The sequence below is a fragment of the Strigops habroptila genome, chromosome 2 (genome assembly GCF_004027225.2).
Source record: "Strigops habroptila isolate Jane chromosome 2, bStrHab1.2.pri, whole genome shotgun sequence".
NCBI classification, from domain to species: domain Eukaryota; kingdom Metazoa; phylum Chordata; class Aves; order Psittaciformes; family Psittacidae; genus Strigops; species Strigops habroptila.
The window spans coordinates 81,652,152-81,679,930 of record NC_044278.2 but is presented as its reverse complement, the minus strand read 5'-3'; the positions used below and the strand labels follow the sequence as shown (position 1 = coordinate 81,679,930).

The window sequence follows — 27,779 nt, the reverse complement described above, 5'->3', positions numbered from 1 at the left end:
TCCTCTTTCTTAAAATACAGTCACGAGACTGAGATATTTTAACTTTTAACACACATTCTCCAGGGGAGGGATGGAAGGAAGGAGGATAAATACATGTTAAGCCTAAGAAGGCTTAACAATCCAGATTCACTGTTATACACTGTTGTTCGTAAAAATACAAAGCCAGTTTCACCCTTATGGATTTTGAAGTGGGAAACACAGGTGATTTAAGTTTATTATTGTACTGGCAAGTATTAAGAAAAGTATGGCAAGAATAGTTTTACATATTAGCTTTCCCTGAAAATAAGAGGAAAAAACCCACAGATTTATGACACTTTTGATTATGACTATGCTGTATAAATATAGCCTGAGGCAAGGGAAAAAAAAACACATTGGTCTAGCTCAAATTTTTAATATCATAAATTTGTAGCTAATCCTACAAGACAATGTATGAGTAATGCTACAGCCCTAGTGTTTCCTTTTTCCATACGCAAATATGTGACTTAACTATGTGAGGTGCCTGGGACGCCCACTGAAGTTGGGAGCATGGGTTGCTTCAGAGCCCAGCAAAGGTTTACTCACAGTCTCCAAGCACCAAGTCCCTTATTAAAATCACTGCTGTCATGCAATTCCAAAAATAGGTTTTGACTGTGGCAGTAACAGTTTCTAGCTCTTGACATAGACTGAGATGTATCTGAAAGCTGTACTTTGGAAAAAAAGCTATAGTTTCAGTTAATTATTCATTTTACTTCTTGCATTCCTTAATTCAAACTTAATCTACTATTCAATTTCTTTTTATGAAGTTAAAAATCAAAGCACATTAAGAAGCGCAGTATCCTTCTAAGGAATAATCCAGACCCAGCACGAGTAGTTCCCAACTGTAGTCCTGTTTTACACACTGTACCACCTAGGAAACCCTTTGTGCACCCAGCCACAGCTTCCTCGGTGGTAAAGCAGAACAGCAACTCTGCCAGGACAAGACAGTTAGGCTTCCTGATGGAGGGCACCGTTAACCAAGAGGAGGCCACAAAGATGCTCAGAGGGCTGGAGCACCTCTCCTATGAAGACAGGTTGAGAAAATTGGGGCTGTCCAGCCTGGAGAAGAGAAGGTTCCGGGGAGACCTTAGAGCAGCCTTCCAGTGCCCAAAGGGGGCCTACAAGAAAGCTAGAGAAGGACTTTTTACAATGGCGTGCAGTGATAGGACAAGGGGGAATGGCTTTAAACTGAAAGAGGGGAGATTCAGATTAGACATTAGGAAGAAATTATATACTATGAGGGTGGTGAGACATTGGTGAGACATTGGAACATTCTCAGTGAGCCACAGAGAAGCTGTGGCTGCCCCATCCCTGGAAGTGCTCAAGGTCAGGTTGGATGGGGCTTTGAGCAACCTGGTCTAGTGGAAGGTTGGAAACTAGATGAGTTTTAAGGTCCCATCCAACTCTAACCATTCTGTGATTCTATGAAAAGTGCGGTACCACCAGCTTTCCTCCCTTCTCCCCACTCTGGATTCACCTCACTAACTCTTGGTTCATGAGACATTCATCTCCTCTGATGTTCATCTGAATACTTTGCAGAAGTAAGGTCACCAAACGGGCAAAACTACAATTGACTTTTTAAAATAATTAATTTCCAGTCAGTTTAATGAACTGAATCTGCTTTCCCAGAGGCCAAATCAGTACTGGAGCCAGCCCATGGAAGGGAGTACAAATGGAAAGAGAAGGGGAGACGGAGATCACTGCTTCTGGCATAGTGAGGTGCAGGGTTCGCTAAGTCTGTCTCATCAAAACCAGATCTGGTGGACAAATGGGACAACATGTCAACTGCTGACTGTTCCTGCAGAACCAAAACACATCCCAGAATTTTTACATTCTTCAATAACAGCATGAATTTTGCACAGAATTTTTAAATAACATAAGACAACACTTAGGTTTTTGAATGGTGTATCAAAATAGAGAGATGTCAAGGATTCATCAGCAAGACCTCATAAGATCATGTTCTGTGGCCTCATAATAATTTCATTTTTCCCACAATTCTGGAATCGTCTCAGGACTCATCTACTATTGACAGAGCTATACATTTTCTCATTAAACTTTAGTGGGATCACCCCTTAATGTAATTGCACTCATGAAACAGTGAGCGAAACAAAGAGAACTCTATAAAAAGGAGATGAAGAGTCCACAGGAGTATTTTTATTCCTCAACACTCTTTCCCTTTACGTTACAGGCATGCTTCAAAAGAAAATTAAATTAACCCATGAGTGCTGTCAGATATGATGCCGATGGGCACTTTCGAAAGACCAGTCAGTCAGAGACAAGAGATAGGATATGCTGCAATGACTTTCAGTACTTTGCTTCCATATGAGTGAACACATCCAAATCTTTACCTGCACAGTGTCTCACAGGAGACAGCACAAAAGGCATATTTAAATAATGTGTTTTGTTTAGTGGCAAAAGACAACACAGTAACAATGAAACCTCCAAGATTTGCTTGTAGGCCCAGCAAAAGGGAGAAGCATCCTGGACGCAGTTGTTAAGCCGATGGAGCACACATTCCTATGTCCATCTAGGAATACTGTGGTATAGTCGCTACAGATGACACCTTGTGTAAGAAAACCGATCTCTCCAAGGTAATTCAAAGCTACCATTGTTACTGGGCAACACCTTAACTCCAGTCAGATACAGAGCATTACCATTCCTTTCTGGACAATAAGCCATTTCCATTATATAGCAGACTTCTCTGCACTACAGTACAATATTTTCTCCAGTCCTGTTAACTTGTTTTCTACAGTCAGCAGTTAGTTTATACCTGAAGTGACTTTATTTTTGTTGAGCTATCCTATGCTGAGTTTTTGCTCAGAACACATTTTTACCACTGAGAATTATCAGCCCTTGAATAAATGGATTTCCAGTGGAATCATGAACATATTTAACTAGAGATGGTAAAAGAAATATGGGCTTTCAGCTACTAAATATTATCAAACACCTTTACTGTAACAATATAAAATGAAATAGACAGTTCAAGGTAAAACATTATCTACAATCACTTCCATACATGTCGTGTCTTTATAACTGCTGGCTGCAACCTTTTTAAGGTCCTTTCACGAATAGTGCTTATCTCAGCTTTCATTTTAAGAGCTTTTTTTTTAGAAAAAAAAAACAAACCCAAACAACTGCTTGCAATGAACTACCCTTCAAATTACAGATCAAACTGCTTAACTTTTACTTTGTCCCAATGATTTTTCACCATCAGCTATTCATAATCCCAACTACCTTCTAATATCAGAACCACAGACAAAAAGATACCATAAACTCCAATGTTTAGAAAAGACACTCAGCGTGTGGAAGCTGAGCATTATTTGTCACCCACAAACAGACCTGAAGATACACAGTACACAGGACTCAAAGCTCGCAGGCACCTGGTCCTCCAGCTCCGGCACCCAGAAGCCTGTGATGGGAACTTTGTGTATGGGAAGAGAGAGGCAATTCACAACAGGATCCAAGCCTTCACCCGCTCTTTTAAAAGCTGACCAGAATTAGCAAACTGCTAATGCACCAAAAAAGACCAATCTGAAACCCAAATGCTCTGCACAAGGTACCACATCCACAGAGCTGACCAGAATTAGCAAACTGCTAATGCACCAAAAAAGATCGATCTGAAACCCAAATGCTCTGCACAAGGTACCACATCCACAGTTCCGCCATCCCAAGGAGAACAAACATTATTCACTTGAGAAAATATTGCAATGTTTCATTCCTCTTACTTAAATACAAACTTAAATAAAGTGGGGTTAGCACCACTCACCACACTCATCAGGAGCTGCAGAGAGGACTAAGCTCTTCCTGGGTCTGCAGGGTCCAAACCCATGCTCAGCTTCTTCCAGCCAGGAACAAGAGATTTGCTCTTCTAGAAGGCACTGAGAAACAAGGGACTGGTCATGAACTGAAGGTGGTCCCACCTTCCCAGAGCTGTTTCAGGCATTTGGATATTCCCTGAAGCACATTGCTGAAGTGTCTCATTTGGGTCCAGCCTCACATGCATCATGTATGACCATCATTTGCAGACACCAAACGGCCTTGCCTTTCCCTGCAATTAGACCAGATTCTTCTCCAGAGCTCCAAAAACAGCCACTGGCACAGTAATTTCAGCAGTATGTCAGAATAAACAGATTTTCAACAGGATTTAGGCACTCCCAAACTTTCTCCCTGAAGGAAAAAGATGAACAAACCAAGCACATCAGCCCTGCAACACGGAACACAGCTGCACAAGAGCAGGAGTCTACTCCAAGTCTTCCACTAACAGAGGAAAGCAGAGAAGAGATGGCAAGTGGCCGCAGTTACCTGTAGGGACAGGAGGAACGGCAGCAGTGTAACTTCCTCCCAGGAAAGGAAAAGGATGGACAAAAGAAGGAAAAAGCACTAGAAGGATGAACATGAGAAAGAGAACAGAATATGCAAAGTAAAAAAGGGTGGGCAAAAGGAGAAAGAACAGACTAAGCGATGGAGAGAGAGAAAATACAAAAGAAATGGTGTAAACTTCTACAGGTCTTTCAGTATGAACATTCTAAGTACTTTTAGAAGCTTCAGAATACTCCTCTAAGGTAACAATGTCAGGAAGTAAAGTGAAATCTTGGAGACAAGCTGTGTCTATTGATTTTAAATGTTCTCAAATCACAAGAGCATCTTGCGTATGCATACTTATGAGCAAGAGGCCAGAATGGAAAGAGATACAAAAAGGTGAGCCATAAACAGAAAACATCAGGCAAATGTGAATGAGACACTAGTATAAAGATGAGTCAGATATGGAAACAGATAAAAAAACACATTCAAAGAAATGAGAGGATGGAAAAATTCAGAAAAATGTAAATTTGAAGCTACTCAGCTGTAATGTTTGTGTTTTCCTTACTTTTACAATATACACATCTGGCAATGTCCTGTATTTTTAAGCACAATAAAAAGGTGATAGGACTGGTAGGAATAGTTTCATTATATTAGTATTTCTGGCTATTCTGAATTTTAGCAAGACAGAAAAAGAAAATAGCATCTCCTGCACCCATGCTCCAGCTCTGCCCGGGAGAATACAGGAGCCCTCCCATTACACAGGTTTCTGCTTTATTTGAAGATCAATTTCTTGAAAGCACTTTCAGTTGTTGGCAGCTACAGCAACCTCAGAGGAAGAAGTCAAACTCCACAGCCAGAGAGATCCGTACCATCCTAGAGATTTTCCTGCTTTCTCCAATCCCTACCTGACTGCACCCAATTAAAGCTGGTGATTGCTTTGAAAGCCTGGGGCTAGTTTTATTTTCTCTATTTACCTCACCTAGAACTGCAGCAGCGCTCTGGGTCCAGTACACTAGTATTTTTTCTGCTCTCCAGTTAGAGTTACCTTGTCTGCCTTGCACAGTCCTATCACAGCTCTCCTAGAACACAGGAACACACTGTCTCACGTGGTACTTGGTTTGCAATTTGTACACCCCTTACTGGTTTAGTTCAAAAGTTGTGCTGAAGAACACTTAAGTGCATGTATTTATATAAGCATGTCTGTATGTACATATATGCATTTGTATATATTTATACATAGATATATATGCCACCTTCCCTTATTGCTTATTCCCTTATTTATACATAGATATATATGCCACCTTCCCTTATGGTATTTCATATCCATATATACACACATATATATGTATAAATACAGTGTATGTATGTAACATGTATACATACATATGTAATATGTAGTACATAAGAGCATAAAACTCCTCGATATGCTTACACTCAAGCAGTAAGCTGATCTTGCAAAGAAACTAACTGATCCAAATCAGGACAGACTGCTATTTCTCTCATCCAACTTTACAGAACCTCTAAGTCTTTAGTGATATGGGTGCATCTCAATACACAGATCAGTAACTACAGTCTGCTTTGTGTCCTTTAAATATTGTCAAAACATGCATGAGAAAAAGGCTAGTGGACTTCACAGTGAAAGCTCTATGCACTCCAACACTCCCATACAGGGAACTAGCATCCACAGGAATTAACAGAGGGAGATGTATCTGCAAGCAGGCAAGTAAATAAATAAATAAGGATGAGGAGCCTTTCACATTCTTTCAGCCATTTATATTTAATGATCTCAATGCAACACAGTCTACAGTTCTCCAATAACAGCCATGCAACATGTGAATGAGAACAGGAAAGCATGAACTCAGAGATCAAACCCCAACTCCTCCAGCTTTAAACTGAAAATAACAATCCTTTCCCTATTGATTTTTTTTTTCTCCTCTTTCATTCATGAAAAATTGATTTTTCTTGCCTGTGTTTGCTGAAGTGTCCACACCTGCAGCTCACTGCTTGCTTCAATCTTTGCATTCATTCGTCCATACCTCCAAGTAAGCCATGTCAAACAGGCACCTGGGAGCCCCTGTCCCACACTCACCGGTGGTCTTACCAAGTCTCAGAAATCTTTTCTCTCCTGTTTTATGACCAAAAGATGGCAAGGCAGCTCCTGCCTTGGATAACAGGAGCTCAGATTATGCTCAGAAGGCTCCTCCAGCAGCCAGAGGCGGTCAGGACAAAGCCCATATCACACATTTTTGCAGAAGACCATCTCAGAGCAGCATCAATACCTGAGGAAGATGCGAGCGGAGCTTGCGCTCCCCCAACAGCTCCTGAGAAAACAGCAGAGTAAAAACCCCAAGCTTGCCATGCCTGAACATCCTCAGGAGACCTGGCACACACAAAAAAAAAGAAAACCCTAGAAGAAGAGAGATTTTGGGGAGGATGAGATGAAAAGGTGGAAAGTACTCACACAATAAAGCCCTTGCCGCAGCTACTGCCCATTTTTCTCACGCCCTCAGTGATGGATTTAACAAAGGAGCTCACACTACACTTCGCCGACCTACTCAGTTCCTCCGAATACAGATGGACTAGCTGGAAAAATGCCAGACAACTCGAGTCCTTCAAATCTTGCAGTTATAAAACTTTAAAAGTGTAACATACATTTAACATTTAAAAAAGTTGGACTTTTGAAAAATTTCAAATAAGACTGACTTGGGGACTAATCTGAATAATAATTTAAAAAATAACTTGAGGCTTAATCTGTAGTGCTTATGAAATAGTAATATTTTAGCACTGAATCCCTTTTACGAAAAACAGGAGCTCTTAATTGCCAAGCCAGGCCAGCCTGTGCGGCAGCATTTATGATGTGCGCATGTGTCCATTCTGAACACCTATGGCTTATTTTGCTTTTGATCTGAACCAACACTTGCAGATGTGAAAGGTATTAATCCACTTTGGCAATCAATCTCTTTCATGCTAAAAAACCTGCACGTAGCACACAAAAATAGTAATTTGCATGTAATAGGCAACTGAATTTTAAGATATCTAGCCATGTTGCAAGCTTATGCATTTTAAAACCTATAATATATTCCTATTCCAGTATCCTCTGAGCATTAACTGTTTGGGGCTTGACTCGAGTCAAATTATTTCGAGCCCTTACTGACTGTTGTTACTGTCTCTCCCTGGCTCTTTGGTCCGGAGGCACAAATAACAAATGAATTATGGTGAAAGCCCACAATTATACAATTCTACGGCTCATTTATCAGACTGGCAAAAGAAAGGAGACCAAGGGCTCGTGACACAATCAACACATCTAAATATATTATTATAAAACTATAAAACACATCTAAAACCCTAATTACCTATTCAGGATTCACTATAAGGCAACGCATCCTGCTTTTATGATATGGGAAAGTTAAAGAAGGAAACTAGGTGACTCTCCAGGTGTCGAAGAGACAAAGTCCCCAAGTGAGAGGACCTGGGACAATGGTCCTCTTTAAGGTTAAGTTCTAAATGGACAGCATCTGCATGACATGTTGCACTGCGACTTCCACAGTGACATCCTCCAGGACACAGCAAAAGGAGAGTCATCTTTTACGTAGCTCTGTCTTATTTGGTCGATTTTCTACACAGCAGCAATTCCCAAGGGAAAAAAAAAAAAAAGCAAGCACTGCAGAGATGAATGATTCATCGTTGTGCCCTGAGGAACATCCAGGCCAAACAAGGATGCCAGATAAAGAGACAATCATTCCACAAACCAAGTGCAGAGTAAATAAATAAAATGAGACCTCTTCCCTTTCTGAGAAGAGGAAGAAGCATTTTTCTGTGAATTTGGGTCTGCTCTAAACTTGTAACAGCTCAGAAAATTCAGCGCGCAACAAATCTTTCGCTGAAGCAGTAACTGGGAACAGAGAGTTTTAATACAAGACCACAAACTCTGTGACAAAAGGAGCAATCTTCTACTACTCTTGAAGCAATTAAATTGAGCTTTACTCCACATTAGCTCTAAATGCCACAAACTACCCTATTCAGGAGTTTGGTGACCCTAAGATTCAAATATAGTCAAATTCAGAGAGACAGACGAGTTGAACTGCCCCGGCAGATATGCCCCTCTATGGAAAGACCTTGCAAAAGGGAGGAAACCTCTGTACCAGCACACCGGCTTGGGTTATCAGCCTACCCTGATTCCCAGTGGAGCTGTGGTACACGCAAACCCGGTTGCTTTTGGAGGAAGCTAAACCAGAAACCCCTCTGCAGCTGCATGCCAAATGCACTCCAACCCCCAGCAGGGTTGTAAGGGTCCTTAATAACAACTGCTCTCACCATTTCTGTCTGCTTCTGCTGGTCCAGATCACCTGCCCGCGTAGATGTAGCCTCCAGCACATAGTTAGGTGAGACAAGCCTATATCTGGTAGCTTCAAGATGCTGCATAAGACATATGTTTTGCTAATATTACCAATTCAGTATTTGTTGGCTATTTTATGGTTCCCTTTACTCTCCTTGACTCCTGAACCAACTTCCCTTATTTTCCATGTGGGCATAATATTTAAGTATGCTTACAAAAAATTACAAATAATCATGGGAAAGGAGCTCAAAGGCTGAAGTACTGAAGCTGAAGAATGGGGTAGCTTTTCCCCTGGGAAGTAACAGTAGGTATCCTGGGAACACGTAAGGAGGATACTGCTAGACTTCACTGACATCCTCTGATCAAAAAAAAGCAGACATCTGATCAGTGGTACCTGTGGGCAGCAGCACAGCTGAAGCCATCACCCAAGGCTCCCCTTACTGTTGAAGGGAGGGAACAGAGGCTTCTAGAGCTAAGCACAAATCTCACAGCAATCTTCCAGGTGTGCTTGGTAAAAGGACTAGCCCCAAAAGGCAATGTTGAGATCAGGTCGTTTCAGTAGGCAGCTCTTGCACAAGCATCAAATACCACCACAAAGACTACTGGGTTACACTATGCAAGATACTTTCGCAAGATTAATACTTAAATAATAATATTTGCTTTATGGCTACAGCACTGATATACACTGGTTTCCTAGTTTTATTGATGAAATCATCTTACTTAAAAGGACACATCCTATATTCCTTTTATTCCTCATCTATCTTTAAAGAATTTTCTTTTTTATTTTCCATTCACCTCCTCCACTATATATCTTGAATTTATATGAGCAATACCCAGAAGCTACTTCTTAAAGCATTTAATGTCAAATGCAAGCTTTTTCTTGTTACTATTTCACGAATTTAACTACAGAAACTTATGCCATGATGGCCTGAAGATGCTCTTTGCTTCAACTCAATTTTATTTTGTCCAACAGGCAGAACAAAACAGAGAATTTGGAATGTTCTGACCAAAATTATTTATAATCCATAAGAAGTTTTAAAAACAAGACTTGGACTTGCTCCTGCCTGACCAGCTCTTACTCATCACCTCCCTGCCCCAAAGTATGTATCGTGTCCTTCAATAATGGCTGAGAATAAAAAGAACCACAACTGGGGTATGTTGAAGTCTGAAAACCAAGACGTAAAATATGTTGTCCTGGTTTCAGCTGGGATAGAGTTGATTTTCTTCCTAGTAGCTGGTACAGTGCTGTGTTTTGGATTTGGTCTGAGAATAATGCTGATAACACACTGATGTTTCAGTTGTTGTGAAGTACTGCTCATACAATGCCAAGGACTCTTTAGCTTCTCCTGCCCTGCCAGCAAGAAGGCTGGAGGGGCACAAGAAGCTGGGATTTGACACAGCCAGGACAGCTGAACCAAACTGGCTAAAGAGATATTCCAGAGCATTTGCTGTCATGCCCAGTATATAAACCAGGGGGAATTTGCCAGAAGGGGCCGATTGCTGCTCAGAGACTGGCTGGGCATCAGTCAGCAGTTGGTGAGCAATTGTATTGTGCATCACTTGTGTTTTTTTCTTGAGTTTTATTCGTCTTTCTCTTTTTGTTATCTTCCTTTTCATACTCTTATTATTGTTATTACTTACTTTATTTTAATGATTAAACTGGTTTTATGTCAACACACAAGTCTGCTCTTCTCAGATTCTCATCCCCATCCCACGACAGGCAGACAACAAAAAAACCCAATCCTTTAGGCCTAGTGTTTGCTCCAAACCGCATAACCTACAAAAACTGAGTGAAGAATGCTCCCATTAAGTCTCAGCTGTGAGGATACAGGATGCAAACCTCCTTGGTAGAAGAGGGAACTAAAACTAGGGTGGGATTTGGCTCTCTCTAACAAGGTAGCCCTTGTCCTTCTGAGAGATTTACATTCCATTCTGGGAATACCACACTGTCACTGCTGGGACAAGTAAGGCTGTGAAATCCCTGAAGTTTGTTGAAGGTAGTTTGTTTCCACAAGTACTCAGCCAACTAGGAGAGGAACCCTCCTAGACTCGTCTTTGTGAATCAAGAGGGATGCATGCAAGCTGTGATGGTAGGAGGCTGTCTTGGCCACCCAAATCCCTTGAGCTCAAAATTTTGGGTGTCATGAGAGAAAAGATCAGCAGAGTTGCTACCCTAGATATCAAGAGTGCAAAACTGAAGCTGCAGAGGGATCTACTTAGCAGGGTCTCCTGGACATGAGCTTTTGAGGACTTAGGGAACCATGAGAGCTGCTCACTTTTCAAGAACCACCTTTGGAAAGACCAGGAGCAGCAATCCCATCGTGTCAACGGAAGTCGAGCAAGTGCGGCAGAAGAGCAGCTTGGAACTCCTCCTGGAACTGGGGTGGGAACAGAAGTTGTATGCTCTCTAGGAGCAAGGTCAAGCTCCTCAGGAAGACTACCGAGCTGTGGCTCACACATGGAGGGAGACATCACGAAAGGCCAAAGCTCAACTAGAGATGAAACTGGACAGTGTTCTGTCAGACAACATCAAAAGGCTTTCTGAAGTATGCTCATAGCAAGAGGAGGCCTAAAGAAAGTCTCAGAGGGACACCTGATGAAGATGCTCCGTGAAACCTGGGGATGAAGAAAAGACAGAGGCATTTAATGCTTTTGCTTTGCCTCAGTCTTCCATGTGCAGGGTAGACCTGGGGCTCCCTGGTCCCATGAGTCCCAAGACCACGGCTGCAGGTGCCGTGACTTTCCATTGGTGGACACTGCAGTTGTAAGGGAGCAGTCCCTGGGGCCAGGGCTGGATATGGCCATCCTGGGGAGAGCCCCACCTGGGCCCCGCCCCACCTGGGCCCCCACATTCCCTGAATTGTGAGGTCACCATGGTGTTCCATAATATCAAGGTGCCGGCCCAGCAACGGCCCCAGTGCCTGCGGAGACGGTGCTGTGTTCGGCAGCACCAGCGGCACTGGGAGTGCAAATCTCCTGTAGAGGAGCACTCCCGCTCTCTGTTTCACACACGAGTTTATATCTGGCCCTGCCAGGATGGGCCAGTGGCTCTGCTGCTGCGAGTCCAGGTGGGTTCCCCCACAGCTCGGGAACGTGCCGGCACAGCCAGGCCCCGCAGCAGCTGCCTTGCTCATGCCCGACGCCGTCTGCTCTGCAGGGACGACCCTGGCCCCGAGCAGCAACATGAGCCCGACCTGGCATCACCCGAGCCGCTGCTGCGGGAGCGCGTGCGGGTGGCCCAGGGCCGTGGCCAGAAGAAGAAGAGGGACCTCCTCCTCTTCAGGGACAGCGTGGTCATCGCCAAGACCAAGTAAGACTCACAGAGCCCAGCTGCCTTTCCTCCCCCAGCGGGCTCGGCCACCTCCAGGTCACTCCCTGCCGCTCCTCTCTGCAGACGTGGCAGCACCCTGCGCCCGCAGCTCTGCCTGGCGCTGGGCCTGCTCCAGGTGCTGAGCAGCGGGAAGGGGTCAGCAGGGGATGCTGCCGAGAAGAAGAAGGAAGGGAAGACCAGCAGCTCCCTCGTCTTCCTCTGGCCCTGCGGCTCCTGCGTTGTCACCTTCTGGTGAGTCTTGGTGCTACATCCCACCAGAGGGGTGGGCAGCACCTCTGTCCTGCCCCATGGGACATCATCCTGACCCTGTGGCCGTCCCCACACCTGCCTCTGCCCGCAGGCTGGGGCACAGCGGGCACTCAGGCTGTTTCTCCTCTCTTTTGACAGCTCCCGGGCAGTGAAGGAGCTGTGGGTCAAAGCCCTCCTTGGGTAAGCCCTGCCTGGCACTGCAGCCTGGGCAGCCTGTGCTCCCATCATGGGGTTATGCTCCATGCATGGCATCCAAAAAACACAAAAAAACCTCTTCTGAGCTGGGCAGAGGTGTCCCCACTGCTGAGTGGACACATCTGGCAGAGCTGCTTCATCCAGTTGTGTCCAGCCAACACCTGCCCAGCTCCATGCTCACCACTGCTGCTGCTCCCCCTCCACTGCCTGGCAGCACCGGCTGTTCTGGGCAGTGTGGAAGTGATCCCCAGGCTGGCAGCAGAGGGAAGAGCTGGCTTGGGTCTCACTCAGCTCTTTCTCTGCCCCTTCCCCGTGCACAGGCCACCAGAAGGAGTGCAGGGAGCCCGGGTCACCCAGCTGCCCTCCATCAAGATGGTGCTCAAGGAGCTGAGTGGCCACAATGCTGTGAGTGTCCCTCCTGTCCCTGCTCTGCCCCCAGGGGCTGCCCCAGCCCAGCATCAGCTGCATCGCTCCTCACCTTCTGCTCTTTTCCCCTTGCCCAGATGATGACACTGGATGCCGGCAGCCTGGAGAAGCTGCTCCAGCGCCAGGCTCAGGTCAGGGTCACTTGCGGTGCAATCTCACCCATCCCCACCTCTCACACATGGCCAGGGGCTGATACAGCTCGCCGGGGGCCCGTTCTGCTGTGGGGCTGCTTGGTGAGCGCAGCACATTTCTTGCAGGCTGGTGCCAAGCAGCTGACACCTCCCGTCCCCTCCGGCAGTCGAGGCGGACATGGCCACGTGGATGGTGAGTTTGGAGAAGACAGGGGCAGGATGGCCCTTCTCTCCTGCGCTTGCAGGCGGGCACGTGTGCTGCGATGGGGCTGCCGCTGCCCTTCCCACAGGGCACGTCCATCCCCATCGCTCTGCGGCAGGAGAGAGCTGAGCCCTGGGGCCACTTGTTCCCACATGATGATGCCTCTCCCGTGCCCTGGGAGGCAGCGGGGGGACAGAACTGAGGGAGTCTGGGAGCGCTCTCCTGGTGCTTCTCCTCCACGGCTCTTTGCTCTGTTTCCCTTGGCAGCAGGCGGGACCCGCAGGAGCAGGAGGAGGCTGCCCTGGCCATTTGCACGGCCAAGGACCTCGGCTGCAGCAGAGGCGCCGGGGCCGTCGGGCTCTGCTGGCCAGGGAGCTCTCTTTGGCCGGCCCCTGGCAGCTCTCTGCAGCCAGGACGGCACGCTGCCCCAGACCATCCAGGTAAGTCAGCCTGGCCACGGGGTCCCCATCCCATCCCATCCCACCCCATCCCATCCCATCCTGCTGGTTCCTCCAGAGAGGGGCCATCCCCAGCACCTACCCCAGGGCCTGTCTCCAGCCCAGCAACTCTCCTCCTCTGTGCCCTCAGGACCTGCTGGCTCTGCTGAACGAGCACGGGCCATCCACAGAGGGGATCTTCCGTCTGGCAGCCAGCGAGCGCGCCTCCCGGGAGATCAGGGATGCCCTCGACAGCGGCGTGGAGGTCCAGCTCCAAAGCCAGCCTGTGCTGCTGCTGGCTGTCATCTTCAAGGTGAGCCCGGCTGACCTGGAGCCCAGCAGCTCCCGGCTCTCTTGGTGCTGATGGGCACCTGCGGGAGCACAAGCGGAAACCCAGCCGCCTGCCCATGAGCCAGAGGGCCAGGGATGCTGCCTGTGCTCCTGGGGGCAGTGGCCAAAGCCTCACGCGGAGCCCTTGTCACTGCAGGACCTCCTGCGGAAGATCCCCTCCAAGCTCCTTGACGTCCAGCTGTACGAGGAGTGGATGAGCGCCCTGCAGAAGACCAGCAGGCAGGAGAGGCTGGCAGCACTGAGAGAGTAAGTGTGGCAGCAGCCTGCCTGCTCCGCAGGGACTGGCACAGGCCGGGACTCGCCTGCAAAGCAATGGCCTGCCTGAAGTAGCCATGGTTCCTGCAAGCCACCTCCTGCTGCTCTGGGGTTTTGGTTTGGGGGGAAAAGGGGCACAGAAAAGCATTTCTCTCCAGGGATCACTTCCCACAGGCCCTGGGGCTTGCTCTAACAAGGGCCTCTTTGAAAAGGGCAGGGAGGGAGGGAGGTAGCCGTATCTCAGCGCAGGCCGTCCCTCTGCTGTAGACCAGGCAGTGGCCTTGGGTGAGACCAGCCTGGGAGACCTCTGTTGTCAACACCGACTTCATTAACGTTGTGCTCCTGTTCCCTCAGGGTGGCCAGCAAGTTACCTGAGGCCAACCTGCTCCTGCTCCAGCACTTGCTGTCCCTGCTCCAGAACATCAGTGGGAACGTGGCCACCAGCAAGATGACAGCCAGGAACCTGGCCATCTGCCTGGGGCCAAACCTCCTCAGCCCCCCGCAGGAGCTGCCCCTGGACGTCCTGGTGCAGGAGATGGAGAAGGTAGCTGTGTTCACCACCCAGCTACAGCCTCCCCCGCCCACCCCAGCTTTGCTGCTCAGAGGGCCCTGGCTGCCTCCTCCCATCAGCAAAGCTGTGGGGCAGCAGCTGGGAAGAGCAGCCCCACGGCTGCACCTTCCTGCACAGAAGCGCGGGTCGGGCTGGGAAAGGCTGTTTGAGCCTGTACCAGACACCTCAGTGAAACCAGCGGTTTGCTGTGTGCAGGTGACGCAGCTCGTGGAGTTCCTCATTGACCACCACGAGGAACTCCTTGGGGAGGAGGTGGCTGGGCTGGCCAGCCATGGGGACGAGGAGCCACCAGCACCACAGATGGCACCAGAAACAGCAGAGGTATGTGAAGTGCACAAGCAGCGTGACAACAAAAGCCTCCTCCCTCAGAAGGTGGGGCTGCTGCCACGGGGACAAGCACGGTCATCCCCCAGCCTGCAGCTCTGCCAAAGCGCAAAGCAAGGCTGATGCAGGTTGGCCATCCTGCTTTGTGCAGTGATCCCACCACAGCTGGCTCAGCTGAGCTGAGCAAACCCATCCAGGGGGTGTGCCCTTCAGAGCTAGGGTAGCAATTGGACAGGGAGGTCCTTGCCCCCTGCTAACTTACACATTGTCATTGCAGGTGCCTCCTGTCGCTCCCGAAAGCAAACACCTCAGGAGCTCTTCCAGGGAGAGAAGGTAAAACTACCTAGCTTTGCTGGGCTCAAGGTAATCATGGCTTCACCTGTCTAACAATACTATTGAATGGAAAGGTTGCCAGGCTCTGCACAGGACACCAGGAAGAGAAGAGCAACCTGTGACGAGGGCAGTGATGGGCCACCCTGCAGGAAGAGGAGTAGATTGTCAACTGAGCTCTCAGGAATGGGCAATTGAGTGAATCCAAGCAGGGGAAGAAGAAAGAGGCGCCCGGGTATGTAGCAGACCCTGTTTTCTATCTTTCAAACTTCTCAGTATGGGAAACATCCCTGAGGTGCACAGGATGGTCCTAGACAGGAGGCATGCACATGCCCTCAGGGGAACATGGATGTCAGGTGCCTCTCTCCTGTGCTAGGAATGACCCTTTTCACAGCAAAAAACCAGGAGCCAAGTCCCGCCTGCTCCTGCCCTCATGGCTTCATCAGCGCTTTCTGACTGTGCCCTTGTAGGTGCCCATTTACTGCTTGGATTCCCCGGATGAGCTCTGCCGCCTGGGCTTCCAGTTCCACCCTGCGGCCCCAGCACCACCTCGGCGGCGGCGAGGGCAGCGTCACCGTGTCCTTCTGCTCTGGCTGGAAGGCTCCACCAGCTCGGCCCGGGGCCAGAGCAGCGCCCTCAGACCCATCCCAGCCCTCGCAGGAGGCCTTGCGGGCTCACTCCTCAGCTCCGCCAGCAAATGCCCACCCGCTGGCACATCTCCCCAAGTGGGGAGCTGGCCTCTGAACTCCATCTACACAGGGCCGTGATGATCACCTGAGCGGGACAGAGGGCACAACACTTATGCTGGGCCACTTGTTTATTACTATGTTTCTCTGCTTGTTACTATGTTTATTACTCTATTACTATGTCTTTTTGAAACAAATTTTAGGATGTAGTTTAGTATATATTTAGGATATAGTTTAGGAAACGCGTTATACAATAGTAGTTATTTCACACTGTCTGAGTATACACTTCGCAGGACCACAGAATAGTTAGGGTTAGAATAGGATAGTTAGAGTTGGAAAGACTACAAGTAATTTCATGTTACATCACAAGACTACTCTTACAGTGACTTTTCAGATATATTATTAAAAAAACAGAAAAAATTACAGAAGCCGTATCTCTCTGCCTTGCCATCTGCATCCTTCAGAATGCAAAATGGAAAAGAAAGTATACTGAGAGAGTCTATGGATTAAGAAAGAAATGACAGAAATAGATTTATGAATGCAGAAGAACTACTAGTACACCTTTAAAAAGATTCACATAAGCTCCAGAAGAGTACTGGCCTGCTATTGGAACACAGCTGCATATCTTAGACACCTGTTCAGGTCCAGAAGAGAAAATGGTTTCTAAAAGAAAATGCAGACAGGCAGCAGAAAGGAGCATTCAATTGCACCACTGTGTTTTCGTTGACGACTGCTCATTGTGGGCACGAAAAAAAAATAAAAAACCAAAACCCACAACCAAAAAAACCCAAACCAACCAACCAACGAACCAAAACAAAACAAAAAAATAAAAACAACAAAAAACCCACGAAAGCCATTTTTGGGGGGGAAGGGGGAGAAATCAGATCCCTCTGCACTCAAAAGGGAGAAACATCAGCTCTCAAGATCTCAGTGTGATCTACCATAGATGTCCAGTGTATATTGTGATTCTTTGCAAACAGAAGACCATTTAAATGTCATTGGGAAGTGATAGCAGGCATCCCAGCCATCTGCAAACAAAGCTGTCTCAAATCTGAGCACCAACAGAGTGATTTGTTTGTAATAGGGCTGAGCGACTGATACACGCGTATGTGTTGCCCTTGCATTTGCTGGAATACATTGTACAGACTGCCTGCAGTTCTCAGCATTTCCTCACGTGTATTACGCCTTCCTGAATTTTCTTACCATTTCTATGCAGAAATAAAGTGTCAAATGTGTATCTGGCCAGCCTCTGTATTTGGAGTAGTCCCTTCCCTTTGTATTCCTCTCTCCATCTCTGGGTTTCACTTCTCTCTCTCTCTGATACTTACCTGTCCAAGAAGAGAAAAAGGTCATGCAATGGTTGCAGTTGTTTCAGACTTTTCTTTCTCCCAGGAACTTTGTTGTTTCTCCTAAGAAACCTAAGGAGACGCATCCAAGAAAAGGTCTGGACAAGGAAAGAACTTGAGTATGTTACTACTTCTTCTAATCTGAGAAACAAAAGCAGAACTTTTGCCCAGAAGGCCATTGGTCAGTATTTCTGTTATCTTGCTATGCTTTCGTTTCATTTTTCTTCACATTGAGTACCAAAGCCCCAAACCTCTTGGCCATGTTGCCATACCACAGACTCTGTTAGGACGAGAATCATTTAAAGACTGTAGGGAGCTTCTGTTTATGGAAAGGAGATTATTTTTTGAAAGCCCGGTCCAACCTGGCCGTCAACACTTCTAGGGATGGGGCAGCCACAACTTCTCTGGGCAACCTGTCAGTCTTCTCTTCTCTGAATGATTATTTGGGCCCCTATTCTCATTCTGTCATAGCTACAATTGCTTTTTAGTGGGAGCCTTCCCAAACTTCCACATTCTAAATTATCAGGATGATAATACCAATCCCTAGTATATAGCTAGAAGAAATCCTGCAGAGGAGTGTATGATTGGGTATTGGGTTTCCTCTCAAAGCACAAGTTGCTTGTTTTCCTCTCACCCTTGTCCATTATTCCTGTCTTTCCCTCACCCCCTGCTTTTCTCAAAGCAGAAGATTACTGAAGAGATTATTGAAGAGATTACTGAAGAAATCTACCTGATTCTTGGACCTGATCAGACTATTCTTCCAAGCTTTCATTGACTACAGAGATAGCCTGGTGGTCCTAAACCACCAGGCATTTTTGTCTCGCTCCAACTGGGAATGTACTGATTAAAATATGCTATAAGCACTTCTATTTTAAACATCTCCTTGTCTTGGTCAGTGGTGCAACAACCTTTCCAGAGGTAAACAGTGAAAAGTAGAAGTGTGTACAGGGTGGAATGGCTTTTGCATTATTCATCCCAAGCTATTTGCACATCTGCAGAGTAACTGAGAGGAGAGAGTATGCAGAGGCTGTCATTTGGCCCTATAGCACCCAGGGTACATTATCCCATATGAGTCCTTTGCTCCATGAAAGAAGGGTAGAGGAAAACACAAGGGATCAGGGGAAAGGCTCGCTGAGGTCTTGCTGAAGACCAGGATCAATAATTTTTAGTACAAACCTCAAGAACCTTGAGGAAACTCCAAAGACAAAAGCAGCATTGCTTTACTTCATGTTCACACACAGCCTTTTGCTGGTACGATTCCATCAAGATGCAAAGTACTTGGGGAAACTTGGGCGGCCTTCATGGAACATCAGCTACTGTTGTTCTGTGATTTTTCCACCCACTTCATGCCTTTTTTGCATAGCAGACATTCCCCCACTCTTTCTGGCGTATATGCCATTGGTCTCTTGAAGGGGCTGCCCAAAGGCTTCTGATATCATGAAAACTTCTGAAATGAGGCAGCAGAAACACAACACGGGCAGTGTTACAGACTGAAGCTGGTCCTTAGCTGGCATACTTAAGCATTGGTTCACCAAAACCAGGTGGCACTTACTAGTTCTGCTCCCTCCCTAGTGCTCTGCCACAGTGGGAAGCTTCTCCCCTGGATTTGTATTTCATTATATTCTGCCAAGGGAGGCTTTGGATTTCCTTGACAAGGTGTATCTCTTCTAATAAAGAATTCACAACTGATCCCATTTCAAGATTCCTCTTTCCCTTTGATTTCTCATTTGTTGGCTTGTCTGAAGACCAACAAAGTGGTAACCAAGTCCAGCAGGGTAAGATACAGAGATGAAACCACGCTCTTCTCCTCAAGAAGCAACCTCAGCTGGGCAGAGAGTAAAATCAAACTACTTGAAGAGGTCATATCTTTTGTTTTCATGATTGTCCTGGTTTTGAGTGGGATAAAGTTGATTTTCTTCCTAGTAGCTGGTGCAGTGTAGTGGTTTGGATTTAGTCTGAGAATAATGCTGATAACACACCGATGTTTTAGTTGTCGCTAAGTAATGCTTACCCTGATCAAGAACTTTTCACTCTCACTCTCTGCCAGTGAGGAGGGGCATGGGAAGCCGGGAGGAAGCAGAGACAGGACACCTGATCCAAACTAGTCAAAGGGGTATTCCATACCACAGCACGTCATGCCCAGTATATAAACTGCGGGAAGTCACCCAGAAGGCCCAGATCGCTGCTCAGGTCAGGCTGGGTATCGGCCGGCGGGTGGTGAGCAACTGTATTGTGCATCACTGTTTCTTGGTTGGTTTGTTCATTTTCCTTTTCCCTTTACTTTTATATCTCTCTCCTTGTTATTCCCTTAGCAGTAGTAGTAGTAGTATTATATCGTACTTCTAGTTGTTAAACTGTTCTTATCTCAACCCATAGGTTTTATATTCTTTCAATTGTCCTCCCCATCCACAAATTTTAGGTGATTATTTTGGAACGTTTCACAATTGCAGAGACCAGTGCACTAAGAGGAAAGCCTCTCCAATTACGTTCTGGTGCTCCCCCTTTTTTTTTTTTTTTCCTATCTAGGAACACACAGGCAAAAAAAAAATCATGTGAGTTCCAGAAAGGGCTAAGTGAATTATTAGTATATTTAAATTGTCTGCTCTAGGCAGGAAAAAAGATCACGCAATTATAAAACAATCTCAAGGCCGCCAACCATAAAGAAAGCAAAATGTAAAAGGTACAAAGATATTTAAACAAATGGAATTAATTTTGGTCCTTTGCTCCATAGTGTCTGAGCATCTTCCAGCAAATGGATGTAAAGAAACATAACTAACATCTGTCATCTTAAGCTTAGTCTCAAGTCTTTCCTGGGAAATAACACAAGTGCACCGCAGTGTTTGGGGGATTTGGAGTTACTTCATTCTTTATGTCCCCTACATGCATCTGCACGTTTTTTTATCCTTAGTCATGAGAACATGGATGATTTGAAAATGACGTCAGGGAAGAGGGATGGAGCAGGCAAGGTCTAGAAGAGTCTGAGCATCATTAAAGGAAATAGATGCTTTGTAGCAAGAAACCAAGAAGTCAAAAAGGAAAAAAGAGGAGATAAAGTTCATCTTATCCAGTATGTCTTGCTTTATAAAAATTAACATGTGCATCTTCGGTTTCCTAAAAGACTAGGAAAGAGCAACATGTTCAGGAAGATCCAGCTTTTCCAGGTTTTTCTGATGGTTATAAGATACAGCCTCCTGAACACACTCCTTTCATTTCAACTGCCTCTCACCACAAAAGCAGTTCTCCTTACTTATTGTTTCATTAGTATTTTATGTCCATCACAACCTAAGTATCTGGAAACGTAGCTCAGAGCTTCGAAATTGTTTTCTACATACTGCACAAGGAATCTTTTATCCCCTCCTGTGTTCTTGCCATTCCCAAAATAGTCCAAAATTCCCACTGTTAAGGATTTGTGAACCAAGAAAAAGTCAGAAGTCTCCTGCTGCAACCCTGACATGTTGAAACAGGAAACAGCCCCAAACAGTAAGACACAACTACAAGGTATCTGATAACAACCACCAGAACTACCCAAAGGGGTCACTTAGGAATGTAGGTAATTTACAAGTAATCTGTTAATTGGCTATCCTACCACAGATCCCAACATTTAGAGAGGATGCTCCTAAGACAGAGCATTATTTCTTCTTCTGCCTCAGACTTCAGGGCAGGTAGGAGAAGTCACTCTGGCCTTCTAAAACACAAGACCTCTTCTGGGCTACCAGCCTCTTTGCAAGCTCTACATCTCTGAACTTGAGCCCAAACCCGAACAGCCCTCAAATGCCTTTTTGAAGCTAAATACAGCCAAAAGAGGAGTTTATCAGAGAACCTGACAAACTTTGCTTAGGAGGAAAGAAAAACCTCTCATGAGTGTCTGCTGAGACACTGGCTCATGCTCTCACAGGCAGCTGTCACCTGCTGAGGCTGGACCAGCAGCACGCAGGGACTACAAACCTCCTCCTTTCCGCTGGACGATGTCTAAAGACATTACAAGGTATGAGACCCCAAGTGCCAGCCCCTCCCCACCACATACCTCTAACACCCCTTGTCTCTCAAACAGATCACTCCTCTGAGCCTGCCGATTTCTCATCTCCTCTGATCCAAATGAACGCTACCAGGTCTTTGCACTCAACCGCATGTTGCTTGACTTGTGACACAGCAACAAGAAAGCAAACCCAGGCTTCTTCACCCAGACAAGGTGCTCCACCAAACCCCTGTTTGGACAGACACAAGCATGAAGAAGAAAGGGAGTCTGATGCCTAGTGCACCCCTACCTCCCTAGCGGGGCGCTCTCGAGCCACTGCAAATCTTCTGGGCTCCACTTTGTCAGCTGCTGGAGTCTACAGACAAAAGCAAATAAATATAAAACAAAACCTGCACTGTCAGCCAGGATTTCCAGAGGAGGCTGGGCTTCTCAGAAGTTAAACACCCAACTCGACATCTTAAAGTGGTTAGATTTTACATCTTTAAAGCTTGTCTTTAAGGCTGGGAAGCACATAATTGAGAAGCCTGAAAGACTGTGGCTTTCAGGAGATGTGGGTGTCAATGCAAAATGGCACTCTGAACTTTAATTCTTCCATACAGACATTACAAGACTAATTTGTTGTAATAGAGGTAATGGTATCACTGCCCCCTACATATCTGCACTGCTCTGCAATAACGAAGTTTTCCAACTCAGCAGCTTCAAATCTGTATCACAGGGGAGGAAGGGGGGAAAAAACAACACAGTTTTAGGCACTTCTGTCTGGTAAATTTACAAACACAAGGCAGCAGCTAGAAACTCTTCACTGAACTCCCCAAAAGACAAAAACCAATCAAGCTGCAAAATTCATTTCTAAGTACACAAATTACAATGTTCAGTGACCCCCTCTGTTCATAAGATGGCTATGTACAAGGGGTTTGTGCTGTGCTCTACAGTAAACAGAGGTCTGGGCAAATTCAGAAAGCCCAAAGCTCCCCATGGAAAATGTATTGCTAATAACTGTCTTTTAATACAAAAAGGACTCCAGCTCAAGTAATTTCTCTCATCACAACAGCAGAGGTATCAAAGAGGAAGAGAAAGGGGTTATTAGTTGATCCCAAGAGATTTATTACGTGATACACCAAACAAAGTCACATCAAAAAAGCGTACATAAGGGAATTCCATGTTCTCCACAAAGACATCACAAGACTGCCATCATCACCTCTGTAACCCATCAAGCCATTTTATGAAAGCAACCACTACATTTAACTGAGTCAACATGAATCTAGACCACCCCTAACTGCACATTATGTGTAAATGCTGTGGTAGAGCAAGGTATGATATAAAAAGGAGCTAATCTAGCTACTCAGTTACAAAGCAAAATGCAGACCAGCCAGACTGGAGCTCTTTGTTCCTGCCTCCCCAGCTGGAGAGTTAGTTCACCATCCGCCCAACCCACATGCCATGCTTGTAATTCAACCCCAGCAGTGACCAAAGCAAGCTCAAGTCTGCACTTTCCTGACATCTGAGGAAGCAGATAACACCAGTCAAGCTCAGAATTAACTGTCTGCTGCGTTTCGTCAAATTCCCCTCTGACACAGGATGCCAAGAAGCACCAAGTAAGAACCAAACTATAAACGTGCAACAGCTCACCCAGGGCTCCCCCCCACCCCGTGCTTTCCTTTCTGCACTGATTTCATGCACAGCGCTTATGCAATTCGTCAGCTGAGCTTGCGGCAGGTTAGCAAAGGGCGGCAGGGACAGTCTGCCCTTTCTCTGACTCCTGGGGAGTGGCGAGCAGAGTGAAGAGTGATGCCATGGGCACAGCAGCAGCACACGGCACTGTGCTTTGGTAACCTGGCGCATAGCCCTGTGAGGATCAAGTCAAGCTCAGCTCAGAGCTACAAAATGGCAGAGATCTCAGGAAAGTCAGCAGGTACATGGAAGAACCAATAGACAGGACTGAGCCTGGTACCACAAAGGTTCAGCATCTTTTTAAGTGTTCACAGTAACACACCAGAAAAAGGTACCTAAGATTAGAAAGAGTGAAGAGATTAACAGGCTGCAGAACACAAAGCCAACAAAGAGAACAAAACTTTTTGAAGTTGATTAATACCACCTCTTATGTGGAATAACGTAGCAGTTTAAATGCTAAATCCATGCCTCCATCATGGTAGAGAAACAGATTTGAAGCGGAAAATCTTCACCAAAGTTCTTCATTTATCTTTGGCAATTAAATCATTTTCAGACAAATTACATTGAGAAGGCAAAACTGACTGACATTTTGTTTCACAATAACAACGTCAGCCAAAAATCCTGGCTCTCCAGTCTCATTTGTTATCATAGCCAAAGCCTGGGAACTTCACTTCTGATGCTTTATGCATAAATATAATCCACCTACACCAGAAAACACGCATCGCACTGGGATAGATTCAACCTTGACTGAGGTGTATAACTACCAGGGCTTTCCCTTCACTTAGAAAAACAAAATAAAAATTACTGCAAAACTTGGAGTTTCTTCACCAGTTTCAATCTAAATTCCGGGTGGGGCTGCAAGTGAGATGTGTTTGTGGGGCATTCAAATGACTATGAAGAGACATTATTTCAGCAGTCAGGCTAAAACAGCCCAGTATTTTCAGAAAGCATTTTGAAACAAAACCAAAACCACTTAATTTCTGCAACCGAACAAAACTACTGACAGGAGAGGTCTTTTAACCCAATGAAGTGAGCAGCAGAATCAAGCAGCCCATCCTCTCAATTTCTACTGAAACAAACCAAAACGGTTTTCTTTCCCCACTTCTCCCCAACATATATTTCATACTAAAAAAAAAAGAAAACAAAACAACCAACCAAACAACACAATAATTGGTGGTTTGGAATTATTTTACCTTTAATCCCTTTCTGTCTTACAAAAACCATGACTGATGCAGAACCAGAAATTGTTATAGTTACTGGAGACAGAACTCCTGTCTCCTTCACACTCCTGATGCCATCTAGATGTTTTTAACCCAAGTTTTCAGCAGCGGTGCCTGCTATTCATAATGAAAGCCACGGTGGAATCTTTCAGAGCCGCTGACAGTTGTGGTTACCCTGCTTCTTATAAACACGGTGGTTTCCTGCCAAGGCTCCCCTGCTACATCAGGTTGACTCATGGCATCCTTCACCGTCATGACCCCTGAACACAGTCATGCCACAATTCTGTCTAACTCCATTAACTACATGTCGCAGTGAGAGAGCGCTTCTGTGCCTTGCTCCAGAACAGCCTGCATCTTCCCTAAGCCAGCTGAGAAGCTGCCAGCACGTTCCTCCTTCAGGCTGCATAGAGTTAATAGTATTGTCATGTTTCAGAAATAAGTTTTCACCAACTGTCAGCAATACAAAGTTCATGGTACACCTTTAAATACACTGTGGTGGCAAGTATGTAATCCTCACAGCAGGATGCTATGTGCTATTTACTCTTCTAACCCTGCAGATACAAGCACATGAGATAAAGCTCTTGATTAAGTGAACAATAAAGAACAAAAGCTACTTCTTTTTTTAACTAGGTGAAAAGGGGTGAAGTAAAAAAGCAAGCAGAGCGTCTTATCGCTCTTTGGTGATCCTGTAGTGGATACATTTATTGCACAGCAGGACATTAAATGTGTTTTCCAATATACTGATAAATAATGAATGATGTGTGTCCTCCTTCTGGTAGTACCACATTTCTAATCACCTCTTGCAGGACTGAGTCACCTAATAGCAGTCTTGAAATTCCTGACCTTTACTTGGTCAAACTATTTCCATTTTGTTGTTTAAATCAAGGATCCTGCCTGCAGCCCCGGATGGGCACCGTTTCATCTACCCACAGTGAACTGGCCAGTTCAACAACGGCACCATAGCAGCTTGACACCAAGCCATGCACACATGAGGCTGAGAGCAGCTTCTCTGGATGACAAATGTTGAGGTGCCCTTTCAACACTTCTGGCTGAGTTGTTTCCAGCCCCTTCAGATCACTCCATCTACTAAACCCTCAACAGGGTTGAAATGGTGATGCTGTCAATCAGCAAGAAAAAATTTCTGCTGCTGAGGGAGCAAAGGAAGGAAAAATAAAACCCACCCTCCCTTGCTTGTTCTGCACCGGCACCTCCAGCTGCCTTGGTGCACTGTGTCACTGGATGAAAATAGAAGGGCTTGACAACTTTGCTGGCTCTCTCAAAGCGGACAGTTGGCAAAAGCAACAGTCTGCTGTTTCTGGGTAGAAAAGAGTGGGTTTATTATTTCTTCCCTCCCCCCAAATCTAAATGTTTGCTTTCATTTTGACTAGAAGGGAGGGGAAAAAAAAAAAAAAAAGCTCTCTTTTGAACAACAACAGAAATAAAAAAAAGGGAAAAGAAAAAAAAAGAAAAATCCACACATCTGCCCACTCCTGGCAAGTAGGAAACTTTCACAAGTGTCATCTGTGTCATCTGGTTCTGCAGAACCTAATCTTCCCTATGAGAAAAAATAAACCCTAAAAGTTATGAGTGCAGAGATAACCTTCCAAACACAAGCAAGCATATAGTCAGGCAATGAGCTATGGAAATGCTCCCAGTGCTGCTGTTGTACCTTGCTACACTGCTTCAGAGCAAAAGCATTCCTGTTCATAGAACCTGGGACAACCCCAAAACTGACAAGCAAACCTAAATTTTACCCTGCTGCTATTCTGCCATAATGCAGAGAGACTCTGGAGAGGCAGACTAGCAAGAGAGATGTAAGAGCTACAGGGCACACCAAAATCCCAAAGGACAGTTCAGAAAAGCCTGCAAGAGTGGATGCACCAAGGAGTTGGAGGAGATGGAGGGAGATTTAGCCTGCTAAAGAGTACAAAATACTCAAGATGACAACTTAAATAAGCTTTCTTAAGTAAACTTAAGCGCATATCAGCAAGAAGAACATCTGCGTCTGTAAGCTTTGCTCCAGTAAGACCATAAATCACTGGGAGATAATTGACGATCAATGCTTTGCATCTCAACACACAAATCAGTGCAGAGTGCAAGAGCTTGCGATGCATCACAACTTCACAGCCCTGCCTCCGGACAAAGCCAAAGAGCAACGCTGCCACGGCTGCATCCCTACCCCAACAGACCAAGCTTGCAGAGCTGCAATTCGAGGGACTGCAGCACCTCACTTACGCACGCCGAGCTGGAGAGACCTGGAATTGTGTTTACAGATCAGGTGGCACAGTCAACACACTTCTGTGGTCCATGACCACTTCGCACCTTTTCAGGATCACATTACCAAGGACATGAATCACCTGTGTAAGATTTTAACCAGAGTCCAGGTGTGGTCACCCTGCAGACAGAAAACATCACTGCTCATGCAGTGGTCAGTCATCAGTGCCAATACAAGAGGAGATTTTGTAAGGCAAAGAGGTTTGAACTGAATTCATGCAGAAATCTAAATTAAGTATCTCAGTACCAGATAGGTCACTCTCCAAATCATCTCTCCATTTCAGATGTTTCAGAGCCATTGCTAAAGCTGCTAAGTTTTGGAACCCATTTTACATTTGAAGTCAAAATGACTAAGAGGCTTTCACGTATTTTAACTCATTATTTATGTTCAGAAATAAAGACATGGGTGGTTTGAATAGACAAATTTGCTTATTTACAAAACTGTTGGTACAACAGCACATAAATGCTTAGTATGGAGGTCATACACAAGAGATGACCTCTGAAAGGCACTTCTGAAAGGTCGTAACAGGACTAACCTGCTTCCTCCCAAACAGACATCTAGTAGCAGCATCTCAGGGGTAGCGTGCTCCCAGCACACCTCCTCAAGCAGAGAGTACTGAGGGTCTGTGGGCTGTCACAATGCAGGACCATAGCCTACTTTTCTGCCATCAATGGTTGTAAGTTGCAAAAAGACTGTGAAGAAAAGGGAGGGGGAATTCACACTAAAAGGAGGAATGGTAATGGATATGGAGAAAAAGAAGAACAGCATCAGCTCCAATACCTTTTTTGACATTTGTGCTTAGTTAATTTTTAAGATAAAAGTTATTTGTTATATACAGGTGGTGGACCAAAATCCAACATATGTCACATGGAGACAGCAATTTTACTATGGAGAAGAAGCTGAACTTATTTGTTGGACTCAGACAGGCCTGAAGTCCAGTCACATCACTAATTCCCATCTCCTGTCTGATCTTTAGGTGTTTACTCTCTGAAGCTTTCCTGCTGCTACTAAAAGGGAGTATAATTCACCTGGGTAGGAACTTTCTGCCTGCAACCCGTATCTGGTAACACAGTGTTCCAAGTTTTTCATCCTTTAGCCTTCAAAAACCTCCTTTTAGAAGGAATCAAGGCATTTGGGAGAGGGCTATAAG

General features: G+C 45.7%; 1 protein-coding gene across 8 annotated transcripts in view; it reads right to left on the bottom strand.

The window, feature by feature from the left end:
- The window catches only part of KLF12 (Kruppel like factor 12), a 259,481-nt gene that overhangs the window by 199,076 nt on the left and 32,626 nt on the right, over positions 1-27,779 (bottom strand). The window contains exon 1 of one of the 8 annotated variants that reach the window (XM_030476581.1): positions 10,930-11,269. The exons of 4 other annotated variants lie outside the window; for them this stretch is intronic. The gene's annotated coding sequence lies outside the window, so the exon portion shown is untranslated. Of the gene's footprint in view, positions 1-3,781; positions 3,910-10,929; positions 11,270-27,779 lie in introns of those variants that run through there. 3 more of the 8 variants (XM_030476580.1, XM_030476578.1, XM_030476583.2) reach the window with 3 other exon arrangements.